This window comes from Carcharodon carcharias, chromosome 1 (assembly GCF_017639515.1).
Source record: "Carcharodon carcharias isolate sCarCar2 chromosome 1, sCarCar2.pri, whole genome shotgun sequence".
In the NCBI taxonomy this organism is placed as follows: Eukaryota; Metazoa; Chordata; class Chondrichthyes; order Lamniformes; family Lamnidae; genus Carcharodon; species Carcharodon carcharias.
This window is the reverse complement of record NC_054467.1, coordinates 13,895,605-13,909,380: the sequence shown is the minus strand read 5'-3', so window position 1 is coordinate 13,909,380 and position 13,776 is coordinate 13,895,605. Positions and strand designations below refer to the sequence as shown.

General features: G+C 42.2%; 1 protein-coding gene across 3 annotated transcripts in view; it reads right to left on the bottom strand.

Moving 5' to 3' along the window:
* Window positions 1–13,776, bottom strand: part of aimp1a (aminoacyl tRNA synthetase complex interacting multifunctional protein 1a) — a 95,157-nt gene that overhangs the window by 40,175 nt on the left and 41,206 nt on the right. Inside the window, exon 1 of one of the 3 annotated variants that reach the window (XM_041188929.1) lies at window positions 8,903–9,167. The exons of the other annotated variants lie outside the window; for them this stretch is intronic. The gene's annotated coding sequence lies outside the window, so the exon portion shown is untranslated. Of the gene's footprint in view, window positions 1–8,902; window positions 9,168–13,776 lie in introns of those variants that run through there. 3 annotated transcript variants of the gene reach the window in all.

Below are 13,776 nucleotides of genomic sequence, written 5' to 3'. Positions count from 1 at the left end.
TACTAGAGGCAGTGAATGAATCACAAGCAATTCCAATATTTAACTATAGGTTAGATAGGTAGTTGAAGAGGAGGTATGCAATTTGGGTAGGCTCATGAGATTAGGACTGCTGTTCATGGGACAATGCACTGGTTGTGAAACACTTAGGGGCATCCTGAATAAGTGATTTGACCTTAAATAGAGACAAGTCTTTCTCTCTTTGATACCAGGTTCAGCATGGCATAAAATCATAAAGCACAGGAGGCCAATTTGCCCATCCTGTCTGTGCTGGCTCTTTGAGCTAGGCAGGCAGTCTCGTGCCCATGATCTTTCCTCATAGCCCTGCAACATTTTCTTTTTCCAAGTATTTATCCAATTCCCTTTTGAAGTCAGCACTGAATCTGCTTCCGCCACCTTTCAGTCAGTTCATCTCATCATAACTCACTGTGGAAAAAAAAGCTACTAATCTCTCTGATCTTTTGCAAATTATTTAAAATTTGCATCTTTTGTTTACCAACTGTCCTGCAAGTTTCACTCTATTTACCCTATCAAAACTCCAGAAATTTTTTTTTAACACCTCTGTTGAATCTCCCTTAAAAGTCCTCCACTCTGAGGAGAACAATTTCAGCTTCTCTCGTCTTTCCACATGGTAGAAGTGCCTCATTCCTCGTACCATTCTAGTAAATCTGGATGTGCCCATTGTTGCTGCAGCTTACTCAATTCTACCCAGTGCCTAGCACTGGATGACCAGACTGCTGGCTTGAGTAAGAAGACACGATTTTAATCTGATGATCGTGATCTTAAAACATACCCATAACCATGTTTGCCAGAAAGGGCACTTGGGTGTAATATGCACGACACGGGCATAGAAGCCCATGGGATTAGTTTTGTTCTATTTCTGAAGGTTTGGGAGGAGCAGAACTGTTCTTTCAAGCTCCATAAAATCAACCTAGGCTGCTGTCTCCTCCCCCAAGATACGCTCCCAAAATATGGTACAATGGCAGTGAAAGACAGGTTAACAGTTCAGATATGGCTCTTTCTCTGAAATCAGTTCTAATGAGGAGTTACACTGGAAACTTAAAATATGAACACAGCAAAATAAATGATCTCACTGCAGGTCTTTTGAAGAGTTAACATATAATGACATACATCATATTTTGTCATCTATTTAGAAAAACATCTCAAGGAGCTTCACAGGGACAAAGATTTTTTTAAAAATGTCAAGCCAAACCCAAATCAGAACATAGGAGGGGTGGCCAAAAAGTTGGTAGAGTATCATAAAGGAGGAGGGAAAGAAAGAGACAAAGGGGTTTGAAGAAGGAATTCCTAAGTGGAGCTGAAGACAAGGCCACCGATAACGGGCAAAAGGCAGGGATGTACAAGAGGCCAGAGTGAAAGGAATGGAGAATTGGTTGAGTATTGGTCAGGTTTGGTTGAGGCTGGAGAGGGATGAGACAGTTAGGAAAAGCAGCACTATGGAGAGATTTAAACCCAAAGAGAATTTTAAGTTGGAGGCATTGGGGGACTGGGAGCAAATGAAGGTCACCAAAGCCAGAGTGAAAGTAAATGAAAATTGGTGCGACATAGCATATGGAGAGCAGAGTTTCAGAGCAGCTGAAGTACAGAGGGTAGAGGATGGGAGGCCAACCAGAAGAGCATTGGAGTAATTGAATTTAGACTTGACAAAGGCATTGATGAGTGCTTCAGAAGCGACTGACTACGGTAAGGATGGAGGCAGGTGATATTATGGATACCATCAAGGAGTTGTGGGCAGGATGAACATGGATTTAAAAGGCAACAAGATGTTTAAGGACATTGAAGGTGGTTGGATATGGGGTAGCAGTTAGCAGGGATATATTTCTCAAGATTGTGATAACTGTATGAAGCCCTTAAAGAGTTCCGAAAGAAAATTGATAGTCTGGTAAGTTAAGGCTATTATTTTTACTGGAGCCGGGCTCATGTGAAGGATAAGCACCAGTTCAGGCTGCTTGATCCAAATGGCCAATTTCAGTGTTATAATTTCTATGTAATCAATGAAAACAAGGAACAGTAGAACTATTTTGTGTTAAAATAAAAGACGCTATTGCAACATATACAGTTAAGATTAAAATTAACCAATCTGAATCAAATCCTTTGATTCTCTTGAAATGTCTTGTTTTGTGGTTTGAAGGGGGAAAGAATGGAAGTATTCAGGGCAGACCACAAACAATGGGAAATTTGAAATGTTATGGTACAACAAACCAGGGCTTATATATATTTTTAAAAAACTATACATGAAGAGTGGTGTTCGTGACTTATAAACATTGATACACACCCTACAATTTTCTTTGCAGGAGATAGTTTTCATGCTGTAACAAATGCTAATTTTTTGCCATGTAGAAATTTGAAATTTCAAGAAAATAAGCATTTTGCTCAAAATTTGAACCAGATGTTCGGTCCACGCATAAAATGTGCCATAATCGTAACAAAAGAAAAAATCTGCAAATGTTCAAAATCAGAAATAAAAAGAAAATACTAGAAATACAGAGGTCAATATGCACCTGTAAAAATGTTTTTTTATTCATTCATGGGAATTGGGCTTTGCTGGCTGGGCCAGCATTTATTGCCCATCCCTAGTTGCCCTTGAGAAGATGCTGCCTTCTTTAACTGCTGCAGTCCATGTGGTGTAATTACGCCCACAGTGCTGTTAGGAAGGGAGTTCCAGGATTTTGACTCAGCGACAGTGAAGGAATGGCAATATATTTCCAAGGTGAGTGACTTGGAGGGGAACTTCCAGATGGTGGTGTTCCCATCTATCTGCTGCCCTTGTCCTTCTAGATGGTAGTGGTTGTGTGTTTGGAAGGTGCTGTCTAAGGAGCCTTGGTGAATTCCTGCAGTGCATCTTGTAGATGGTATACACTGCTGCTATTATATGTCAGTGGTGGAGGGAGTGAGTGTTTGTGGATGTGGTGCCAATCAAGCGGACTGCTTTGTATTGGACGGTGTCCAGCTTCTTCAGTGTTGTAGGAGCTGCACTCATCCAGACAAGTGGGGAGTATTCCATCACACTCCTGACTTGTGCCTTGCAGATGGTGGACAGGCTTTGGGGACTCAGAAGGCGAGTTATTCATTGCATGATTCCTAGCCTCTGACCTGCTCTTGTAGCCAGAGTATTTGGCTAGTCCAATTCAGTTTCTGGTTAATGGTAACCCCCAGGGTGTTGATAGTGTGGGATTCAGTGATGGTAATGCCATTGAACGTCAAAGGGTGATGATTGATCCTCTCTTGTTGTAGATGGTCATTGCCTGACACTTGTGTGGCACAAATGTTACTTGCCATTTGCCAGCCCAAGCCTGGAAAATGTCCAGGTCTTGCTGCATTTGGACATGGACTGCTTCAGTATCTGAGGTGTCATGACTGGTGCTGAGCATTGTGCAATCATCAGCAAACATCCACATTTCTGACCTTCTGATGGAAGGTCATTAATGAAGCAGCTGAAGATGGTTGGGCCTAGGACACCACCCTGAGGAACTCCTGCAGTGATGTCCTGGAGCTGAGATGACTGACCTCTAACAACCACAATCACCTTCCTTTGTGCTAGGCATGACTCCAACCAGCAGAGAGTTTTCCCTCTGATTCCCATTCTCTCCAGTTTTGCTAGGGCTCCTTGATGTCACACTCGGTCAAAAGCTGCCTTGATGTCAAGGGCAGTCACTCTCACCTCACCTTGGGAGTTCAGCTCTTTTGTCCATGTTTGAACCAAGGCTGTAACAAGGTCAGGAGCCGAGTGACCCTGGCAGAACCCAAACTGGGCATCAGTGAACAAGCTATTGCTAAGCAAGTGACCCCTTCCATTACTTTACTGATGATCGAGAGTAGACTGATGGGGCGGTAATTGGCTGGGTTGGATGTGTCCTACTTTTTGTGTACAGGACACAGCTGGGCAATTTTCCACATAGCCGGGTAGATGCAGGTGTTGTAGCTGTACTAGAACAGCTTGGCTAGGGGCGTGGCAAGTTCTGGAGCACAAGTCTTCAGTACTATTGCTGGAATGTTGTCAGGGCCCATAGCCTTTGCATTATCAAGTGCCTTCAGCCGTTTCTTGATATCACGTGGAGTGAATCGAATTGGCTGAAGACTGGCATCTGTGATGCTGAGGACCTCCAGAGCAGGCTGAGATGGATCATCCACTCCATAGTGATGTTCTAAATCTGATGAAGTGTAAATATAAACATTATAATTTGTCATTACTCTTTACAGCTGGCTGATTTGCAGTGTATTTCCAGCATTTTGTTATTGTATTGTAACTGTCTTCTCCTTAGAAATTTAAGTGCCCTCCAAAACTGTCACCCATCCCTCATTCTCACATTTTCTAATGCTCCAGTGAATTTATTTCATGTGCCTTTGGCAGCTCCCATCATCCTGCATTCTCCACTAAACATTTGAATTTTTACACAGATACAACAGTACATTGTTAGCATCTTGTCCAGTCTGTCAAGATGTTAGCAGCCTCAGCTGCTTTTAAATAGGCGTGGCAAGCAAACCTTCACAAAACTGTCAAAACACTTTAAAAAAAATACTTTTTACAAAAGCATTCAAATTGACACAGTTGGATCCAGGGTTTGAAACCAAGAGCCCGTTCTAACTCTCGGGTCTAATGCAGGATTTAGAGTCAAAATGTAAAGTTGATGCAGTAACCATTTTTCCCTCCAAGATGCTTTAAACACACTGTAAGCATTTGAGGATAGTTTTAAATGTCTTAGTGTCATATCATCAATATTGCACCAATTTAAACTAGTTATATTATCAGCCTATCATAATTTTGCAGGTTCTCAAATTAAACATCACGTTGAATATGTTAATAGACGTAGTTTAATGTAATTTGAGGAAAATTATAAGATCAATTTTAAAAATTCAGTCACTCTGTTATGCATCTCTCCATTTTACATTTCAATCTTCTTGCTTTGCAAAAATAAAATCAGATTTGAAACTATAGCAACAATGAGGCATTTGAATAATTTCTCAGTTCACCAAGCACATGAGCCTTTAAAACATTATTTGCGACTCCCATAATGGCAGTAAGCAAATGCAACGCCTGGTGTACTCATCCATTCAGACTAGGAAGCTTGCAGCTTCAATATCTGTGGAGTTAGCCGAGTAGGGGCAGCAATACAATAGCTTCAGTGCCTGAGTGAACACAACATTGTTCTGGATCCAGATTTTCCAATGACCTCTTCTGGAAACAGTGTTTTATCAGTGACGTCCTTCCTTCCTCCCCCACCTACAATAATCAAATTATCTAATATTCACTGTCCAGGCATGCTGAAACACATCCAACTGCAAGTTAGTGTCTTCACAACAGAGTGAAATCAAAACAAGTCATTGCTGTGGTGGGGGTAGGAAAGGGACACTGAATAGTGACTTATATTGGATGGTACTGTAACTGAATAACCCACATATCAGCAGCATTTTGAAATGACCTCACATATTTTTCATTTTGATTAGACTGGCTTTCTCTCTCTTTTGATTGTACCAGTTCATGGTACCTCCAAAATAATGCATAGCTATACTTAAGTTATGCTTGGCATAACTTTAATTCACGTGACACATTTACCATGTAGATAGATTTTTGGGGAGGCCTACAATTTTGATCCACCTCTAAAAAAACAAACTTCAAATCAATTACCTCATTGCTATTTTCTACTTATTCAGTGACTTTTAAATTTAAGGTTTATTTTTCATTAGTTTCAGGAAGGCATTGTGTATGATCACTATTTTCATTTTTTTTAAAGTTCCTGAAAGTTAAACTTCAATTGGACTAACCCCATTGACCTATTAATGTTTTGTATGTATTTTTTAAACATAATTTAGATTGTGCACAAATCAAGTATTTTCAATCCTCTTCATCTTGCATTCATCAGGACACCGCAAGAATACCAATATAAGGGGAAAACAACAATTTATACTGTATGTGAAGTGAGTGCTGAGTAGTTGGCAAGTGAACTCTGATTGATAGAGGCATTGCCATGGAGAATGCATCAGTGATGGTGACTGTCAGTTAACTGCCAAGCATTGTTTGAAATTTAAACCAGGCAGCTTGACCCTGATTGCTCAGGGCATTGCCCTGAGGAATGAGTCAGCGAATGGCTGCCACTTATTTTGTCTAGCTGAAACATGCACAATGTGTGTACATGTTCTTTCTGTCTGCAAAGAACAGGGCCCTGTGTATTAATATATGTAGCTTCTAGTACATGCAAATGCGCCACACTGCGAGCCCAACTGACAATCTTAAATTGGTTGTCAGCATAATTCTTAGTACACTGAGGATTATTTAGCAAATAATATTTTTTCAGCAATACTCAAGTTCTGTACTACCAAACAACTACTTTGAATCCATAAAAATGTATTTAATTCCTCTATTTCCTCTTCTAATTCTTCACTTTAAAAATTATTTTTAAAAATTCTAGCGCTTCTGTCAAGTATATCATTTATACATTCTTCTGTGCCCTCATTCAATCCAGACGTGCATGGTAATCAGTATTTCTGGTTAATGGTTTTTCTGCTATTTTTGCCTCCCTCCTGCTTTGACCACCCACAACTTTACACTGTAGACTGAAAATTCCACAGCTCTGGAGCTGCCTTGAAATGGTTATTTTGTAACTTTTGTAGCTAGGCACTTAAGTGCTACTGCCTCTCCTTAAATCCATAAGTCCAAAATTTAAAGTTAATTTTATACCAATTATGCATTCTTCAGCTGCTACCTCCCAAAGCATGAGTCTCAAATAATCAGTTGCAACGTTGTCAACCTTTTTTAAAAAATAGGTGATCCAGAAGCCAGTTTTATTTAAACCAGCCTAGGCAACTTACACCAGTCTTCTTGGGACCAGTAGGTGCATCAGACTGGCCAAGCAACAGTGCTGTCATGAAGTAACATCATGTCATTTGTGCATCATGTGCACTGTCAAATCATCACTGTCAATCTGCACGTGCACTCAGTAAAATGAGTCAAGAAGTCTAGCTGCAATCTAAAAGAAAGTCATTATATTTATGTTGTTATATTTATATAATCACTTTACTTTCTCAGGATGTCCGATTATACTGTAGGCTATCTCACAGAAGGAGGATATAACTGTGTCACTCTTCCTCTGTTTAGTAGTTTTGGTGTCAACGTTAACTTGGTGGTAGCAACTAACTATTTGAGACTTATGCTTTAGGAGATAGCAACCGAAGAATACATTAGTAATATAAAATTAGCTTTAGATTTGGGTGGTTTATGGATTTACGGAAAGGCAGGAGCACGGAGTGCCCAGCCAAAGAAGCGACATAACAGCCATTTAAAGGGAACTCATAATACGGACATTTTGGCTCCTGTGGGAAAAATAAATGTGGTCCCGTAAGCACCAAAATGATGGAATTTTCCAGTGCTTGAAGAAAAATATTAAAAGCTTATTTGTACAAAAACAATCTTACTGGAGTCAAGTCCATGATGCCACCACAAATTAATTTGCGGACAAAAATGCCAAAGTCACTTCATGGTTGAAGCCAATTCTATTCTCATTAAATATCAATAGGATAGTAATCAGAAGTAGCAAGCCTGGCAGTTTCTCCCTCCTCCCCCATGGACTGATGCCAGTTCTAATGCCCCTTCCAGCCTTCTGGCTGACATCAGCTAACTTAGCAGAGAAGGATAATCAAAGTTGAGCTGGATGAACTCACTAAACCAACTTCATAGCATTTAATAACTTTTTTTTTAAAGAGGTCATAAGGTTCAAGATTACAGCTGGAAATAACAGTTAAATTCTGAGAGTAAATCTTAGAAGCTGGGACTGTGAGTGAGTTTTACCAATAAGTTGAAAGCTTCAGTGCAGCTCTGGAATATAAACAGTTCTTGCTTTCTGCAACCTAACTGAGGATTTTTCACACAGAAAACACAAGTAGCATTACACCAATTATTGAGCTGTACCATGTATATATAATGGTGCACCATTGTGCAGATTTCTGGCGTCACAGAACAGCTGCTGGATCTGTTCAACATGCAGACATGAATTCAAGCATCCGCTGGTCTTTAATTTTTGCCATGCTTTGCATTAAATACCACATCAAATAAAGGTCCTAAGCTGCTCGTGACAGCAAAACTTTACTGAAGCCAGCACTTTTACTTCTTCCATAAACAAAAATTAATGCAAACACTGTCTCTTTATAAATTTAATTCTAGTCTTCTCTGATGATGCATAATTAGATAAATCTAATGTAATCATGATTACTTCCTTATATTGATTCTGCTTCCTACACTTGACTGGAGGCATTATTCTTACATTGAACCACATTCACAAGGAACTTAAAATGCTAGAACTATTAAAAGAAATCTTTATGTTTTACTTGTTCACTTGCATTAAGTATAACATTACATTAAGAAATGAAGTGCAAGCTAAGATAAAGATCAATTACTGGCATCTAGCAAAACTTTAACAATGTATTTCTGACCAAAGAAATAATTCAGAATATTCCAAATTATTGAATATACATAAAGACATCTGCAGAACACTAATTACTTAATTATCCCTATTTCAGGTTAAATCTATGACCATATGCTTACAATATGAATTCAATCCTTAAATAGTATTATGACCAATAAATGTTACAGCCATACCCTAGGGTTTTAATAAAAAATTGTACAAGCATGATGACAACAAAAGTGTAAACTCAGGATTTAACGCACAATAAAGTGCATCAGCTTAACTTTCCTCTTTCGAACTTCAAAACTAATGCGCTAAATTATTTCCAACTATTTGATTTCATCAATAACAAAGTATCATACGTTATACTAGAAAACAAGTTTAACATACGTTGAAGCTTATTTTCACATTGACTTTCTGACAAATGATCAGATTTTATGCAGAAAAGGTTGCACTCTACCACAGCACAAGTAAAAGCATCTAATTACCTAATATGGTGAAAGTTCCAGGAGTTTTGTTGATTGGAGACTTATATGTTGCTCTTTAACATTACAGTATGTTGTGTCACAACAAAAAGTTTTTTTCATCAGTTCCCAGCAAAAACACCTATTCTACCATTCAGAGTCAAATACAAAATCATTTTTCCAAACAATATTTAAGGGATCTGTTACTTTCACAAGCAAGACAACTCCAACAGGACTGCAACATATGCTTGTCTATAAATAGTTCCATGTTATCTGAAACTTAATTCCTAACATGGTACCAGTCATATCAATCTACAGCCAGATTCTGGCTGGCAAATGACAACTTCATAATATTCTAGTGAAGATATTTTAGAAGTCTTTCAATGCAAATTGGCAGTCAAGTAACCGTAAAATGAAAAACTTCCTTCAGAAGATAATTACAATGAGGAAGGTCAGAAGGTCACCAGGCAATATAGTTCATCCAATCTAGAAAGCCCTTATAGCTCCCCCACTGCTGCATTCAACTGCATCTTCAACAATTCGGGTTTTCATCTCCACTACTCTATCCAAGGATCCAGTCAATGGATTAATTCCTTGATTTCAGTATCAAATTTGCTTTTTACTCATTTGAATCTATGGTCCCTTCTTGTACTCCACGTTCTAAATTGATTTTCCAGATTTGCCTTTTACACACTATTTATTATTATATATTTCAACAAGATGATTTCTCAGATACCTTTTCTCATGACTGAAAAGCTCATTTCTCTCTAGAGGACAGTTCGGAAGTGCTTATTTGCACTGAATCCAAAGTTTGAACATCTCCCTTGTGTCACAGGAAGCCTTGTGTCACAGGAACCAGGATAGAATTCGAATCTCCAAATATGCAGTGACCAAAGCACATAGTTGATCATGACTTTAGCTGACTCGTTCAACATTTCTGCTTTGTGGATTGTTCAACATCTCCAATCAATGGAAAGTAGTAATGAGTTTATTAAACATGGGCCTTTTACACCTTCACTTATATATGTCAACATCATTCATTAAGTTCATGGGTTGCCCATGTTTCTTTCCAATTCACTGGAATTTACCCTTGCCTGCATTAAATTTCATCTGCCGTTGCTCTGCCAACTTACATATTTTATGCAAACAATTTTCCAATTTCTGAGTTGTTCCTGTTGATTCCACTGCCCCTTCTTGCTCATTGGGAACCTGAGTCCAAGTTACTCCTATAAATTTGAAACAATAGCGTTTCATCTGTGATCCCTGGGGCATCACACTCAGTATTTCCCGCATTTTGACTGAAACTTTCAGGACTATTCAAATGATTTAATTTATATGAACCCCAAAATAATAAAGTCAATGCATATTTACTAATGCAATTTCAATCATGTATATTTAACAAGCTGAATCTCCCCATATAATAGCAAACATAGCTAAATTACATTATTACATTCTAATTCTTCTGTCCATCGGATGACTACAAAGAATCATCCTTTTCACAAAGTTGGGATCCAACTCATAATAAGACCATTTACTATCCACAATTACCAGTTGCCCACTTACAGCCAACAATACAATAGAACACTAAGATAAAAGCCAACACATTCTGCTGTCTTACCTTTATGTCATTATCAGCACCTTCCTTAGTCTTTAATGCTACCAATAACACTCCCTTTGTTCTGTGTCCATGACATCTTTGTCAAATTTCTCCTGCCTATCCCTGACCTTCTATTTTGCTTCACCCCCCTCTTAAATAGTATAAAATCCATCACATTTCTACCTTTCTTTAGCTCTGAAGAATTCATAGCTTGAAATGTTAACTCTGTATCTCTCTCCCCAGATGCTGTCAGACCTGAGATTTTCCAGCATTTTCTGTTTTTAATACAGTAGAACAACCTGGTACAATTTGAACTAATCACAGGTTTACATACTACATTTAAAGGACATTTTTGAGAGTGAGTACAAAACAATAAACATGTAAAGAACTTAAGTGCTACTTAAAAAAGTGAAAACATAAATACATGCTTTTAAACAATGATTGTTGATGATATTAGGGAAACCACACATTAATCAGCTCAATGGCATAATGGAACTGAATTAATACAACATTTATACAACATTGCTGCCCCTTGAAATAAGTGAAGTGGCATATATATCTTTCGTGAAATCCAACCCGGTAGTGGTTTTGTTCACTGTCTCTAACCCAAACTTATGTCATTTTATTCTGATGGCAGACAGGCCAAATATCAATGCGATTGGCAATGTGATTTTCACATCCTTGACCTCTGCTGATCTTCAATCAACATCAGGAAAGGTTTGTAGTTAGACATGTAAAGTCACAAATTCACCTTCAGGGCAACTTCACACAGATAAGCTAAGTTACTTTCCAGTCACGTTTAAGACTTTTAAATAACTGCATGTGAAAATCTCACTTCTGCAGTTGCTCAGTACTTCAAACCTGCTCTGTAGTAAACTGTGAATATCAGCAGTTTGACTGTAACACAAAACTGTTCCACTGGAAGTGATCCCAAAAGATGGGGCCCACAGCAGTTGCAATAATGGAAGCATGGAGTGGTAACATCTCCTGAATAAACAATATCGAGTGATATGTCACTGCAGCACTAAGTGAGGTACAGTGTTGCCTTACGCCTGTTCAGGCAGATATGAGGTGCCATGACAACATATCAAGAAGAGCACAGAGTCCACACAATGTCATGAACATCTGTCTTACAACCAGTAATACGAAAAGTGCATATCTACTGACTTATCTCATTGCTTTTCATGGCATCTTCAGTGCAACATAAACACAAGTTGTGTGTGTAAAATGTTAAACTATCAGCCTCCATAACCCTTCAATGAAAACTCACTCTCTTCCTTTTTTGTTCTCACTGCAAGAAAAACCAAAATATAATCAACTGCCATTAAATGTCTAACCTCTCCAGTGATGGTTCAACCACACAGGCAGTTCCCTTTGCACCCAAACTATCATTGAAAGGCTGTACTTTCAGCCACTTAGGATCAATATTCCACACTATAGTGTCATATAGGGCTAACCAGCCTTTTGAGTCCGAATGTTGTGGATTCAAGTCCCACTTTAAGACTTGAACACAAAAATCTAGTACAGAGGATGTATGGCTCTGTCAGAGGTGCCATCTTTTGGATGAGATACTAAATTGAAGCCCTGTCTGATCTCTCAGGTGGACATAAAAGATCCCATTGCACTATTTCAAAGAGGGGCTGGTATCCTGGAAAATATTTATCCCTCAATCAGCATTACAAAATACAGCTTAACCAAACATTATCACATGTTGGTGGGAGCTTGCTGTGACAAATTAGCTGCTCCATTTCCAACATTACAACAATGATTGGACTTCAAAAAGAAACTTCATTGGTTGTAAATAGCACTTTGGGATGCCTGTGGTTATGAAAGGCTCTGTGTATAAATGTAAGTCTATTCTACACAACTCCCTCCTAAAAACTGACCTCTGCAGCCACATTAGTTAATCATTCCCCCATTTCTAATCCCTACGCCTTTACCTCAGGGCCCTAACCACTGTCTGTAGAGCAATGTGGCTAGCTTTTGAGGTTAAAGGCTCTATCTAAATGCAGGCTGAGGTTAGTGAGGGGGATAGGGGATGGGGAATGGGATGGGGGGAGTGAGACAGGGGGAGCGGGGGGGCGGCGAGGAGGAGCGGGGGGGCGGCGAGGAGGAGCGACGAGGAAGAGCGGGGGGGTGAGAGGGGAGGGGAGGGGGGGGGCGGAGGGGAGGGGGGGGCGTGAGGGAAGGGGAGGGGGGGGCGAGAGGGAAGGGGAGGGGGGGGCGAGAGGGAAGGGGAGGGGGGGGGCGAGAGGGAAGGGGAGGGGGGGGCGAGAGGGAAGGGGAGGGGGGGGCGAGAGGGAAGGGGAGGGGGGGGGCGAGAGGGAAGGGGAGGGGGGGGCGAGAGGGAAGGGGAGGGGGGGGCGAGAGGGAAGGGGAGGGGGGGGGCGAGAGGGAAGGGGAGGGGGGGGGCGAGAGGGAAGGGGAGGGGGGGGCGAGAGGGAAGGGGAGGGGGGGGCGAGAGGGAAGGGGAGGGGGGGGGCGAGAGGGAAGGGGAGGGGGGGGGCGAGAGGGAAGGGGAGGGGGGGGGCGAGAGGGAAGGGGAGGGGGGGGCGAGAGGGAAGGGGAGGGGGGGGGCGAGAGGGAAGGGGAGGGGGGGGGCGAGAGGGAAGGGGAGGGGGGGGCGAGAGGGAAGGGGAGGGGGGGGCGAGAGGGAAGGGGAGGGGGGGGCGAGAGGGAAGGGGAGGGGGGGGCGAGAGGGAAGGGGAGGGGGGGGCGAGAGGGAAGGGGAGGGGGGGGGCGAGAGGGAAGGGGAGGGGGGGGCGAGAGGGAAGGGGAGGGGGGGGGCGAGAGGGAAGGGGAGGGGGGGGCGAGAGGGAAGGGGAGGGGGGGGCGAGAGGGAAGGGGGGGGGGCGAGAGAGAAGGGGAGGGGGGGGCGAGAGGGAAGGGGGGGGCGAGAGGGAAGGGGAGGGGGGGGCGAGAGGGAAGGGGAGGGGGGGCGAGAGGGAAGGGGGGGGGCGAGAGGGAAGGGGAGGGGGAGTGGAGAGGTGGGGGAGTGGAGAGGAGGGGGAGGGGGAGGGGTGAGAGGGGAGAGGAGGGGGAGTGGAGAGGAGGAGGGGGAGGGGAGTGGAGAGGAGGAGGGGAGGCGGAGTGGAGAGGAGGGGGAGGGGCAGTGGAGAGGAGGGGGAGGGGGAGTGGAGAGGAGGGGGAGGGGGAGTGGAGAGGAGGGGGAGGGGGAGTGGAGAGGAGGGGGAGGGGGAGTGGAGAGGAGGGGGAGGGGGAGTGGAGGGGGAGGGGGAGTGGAGAGGAGGGGGAGGGGGAGTGGAGGGGAGGGGGAGGGGGAGTGGAGGGGAGGGGGAGG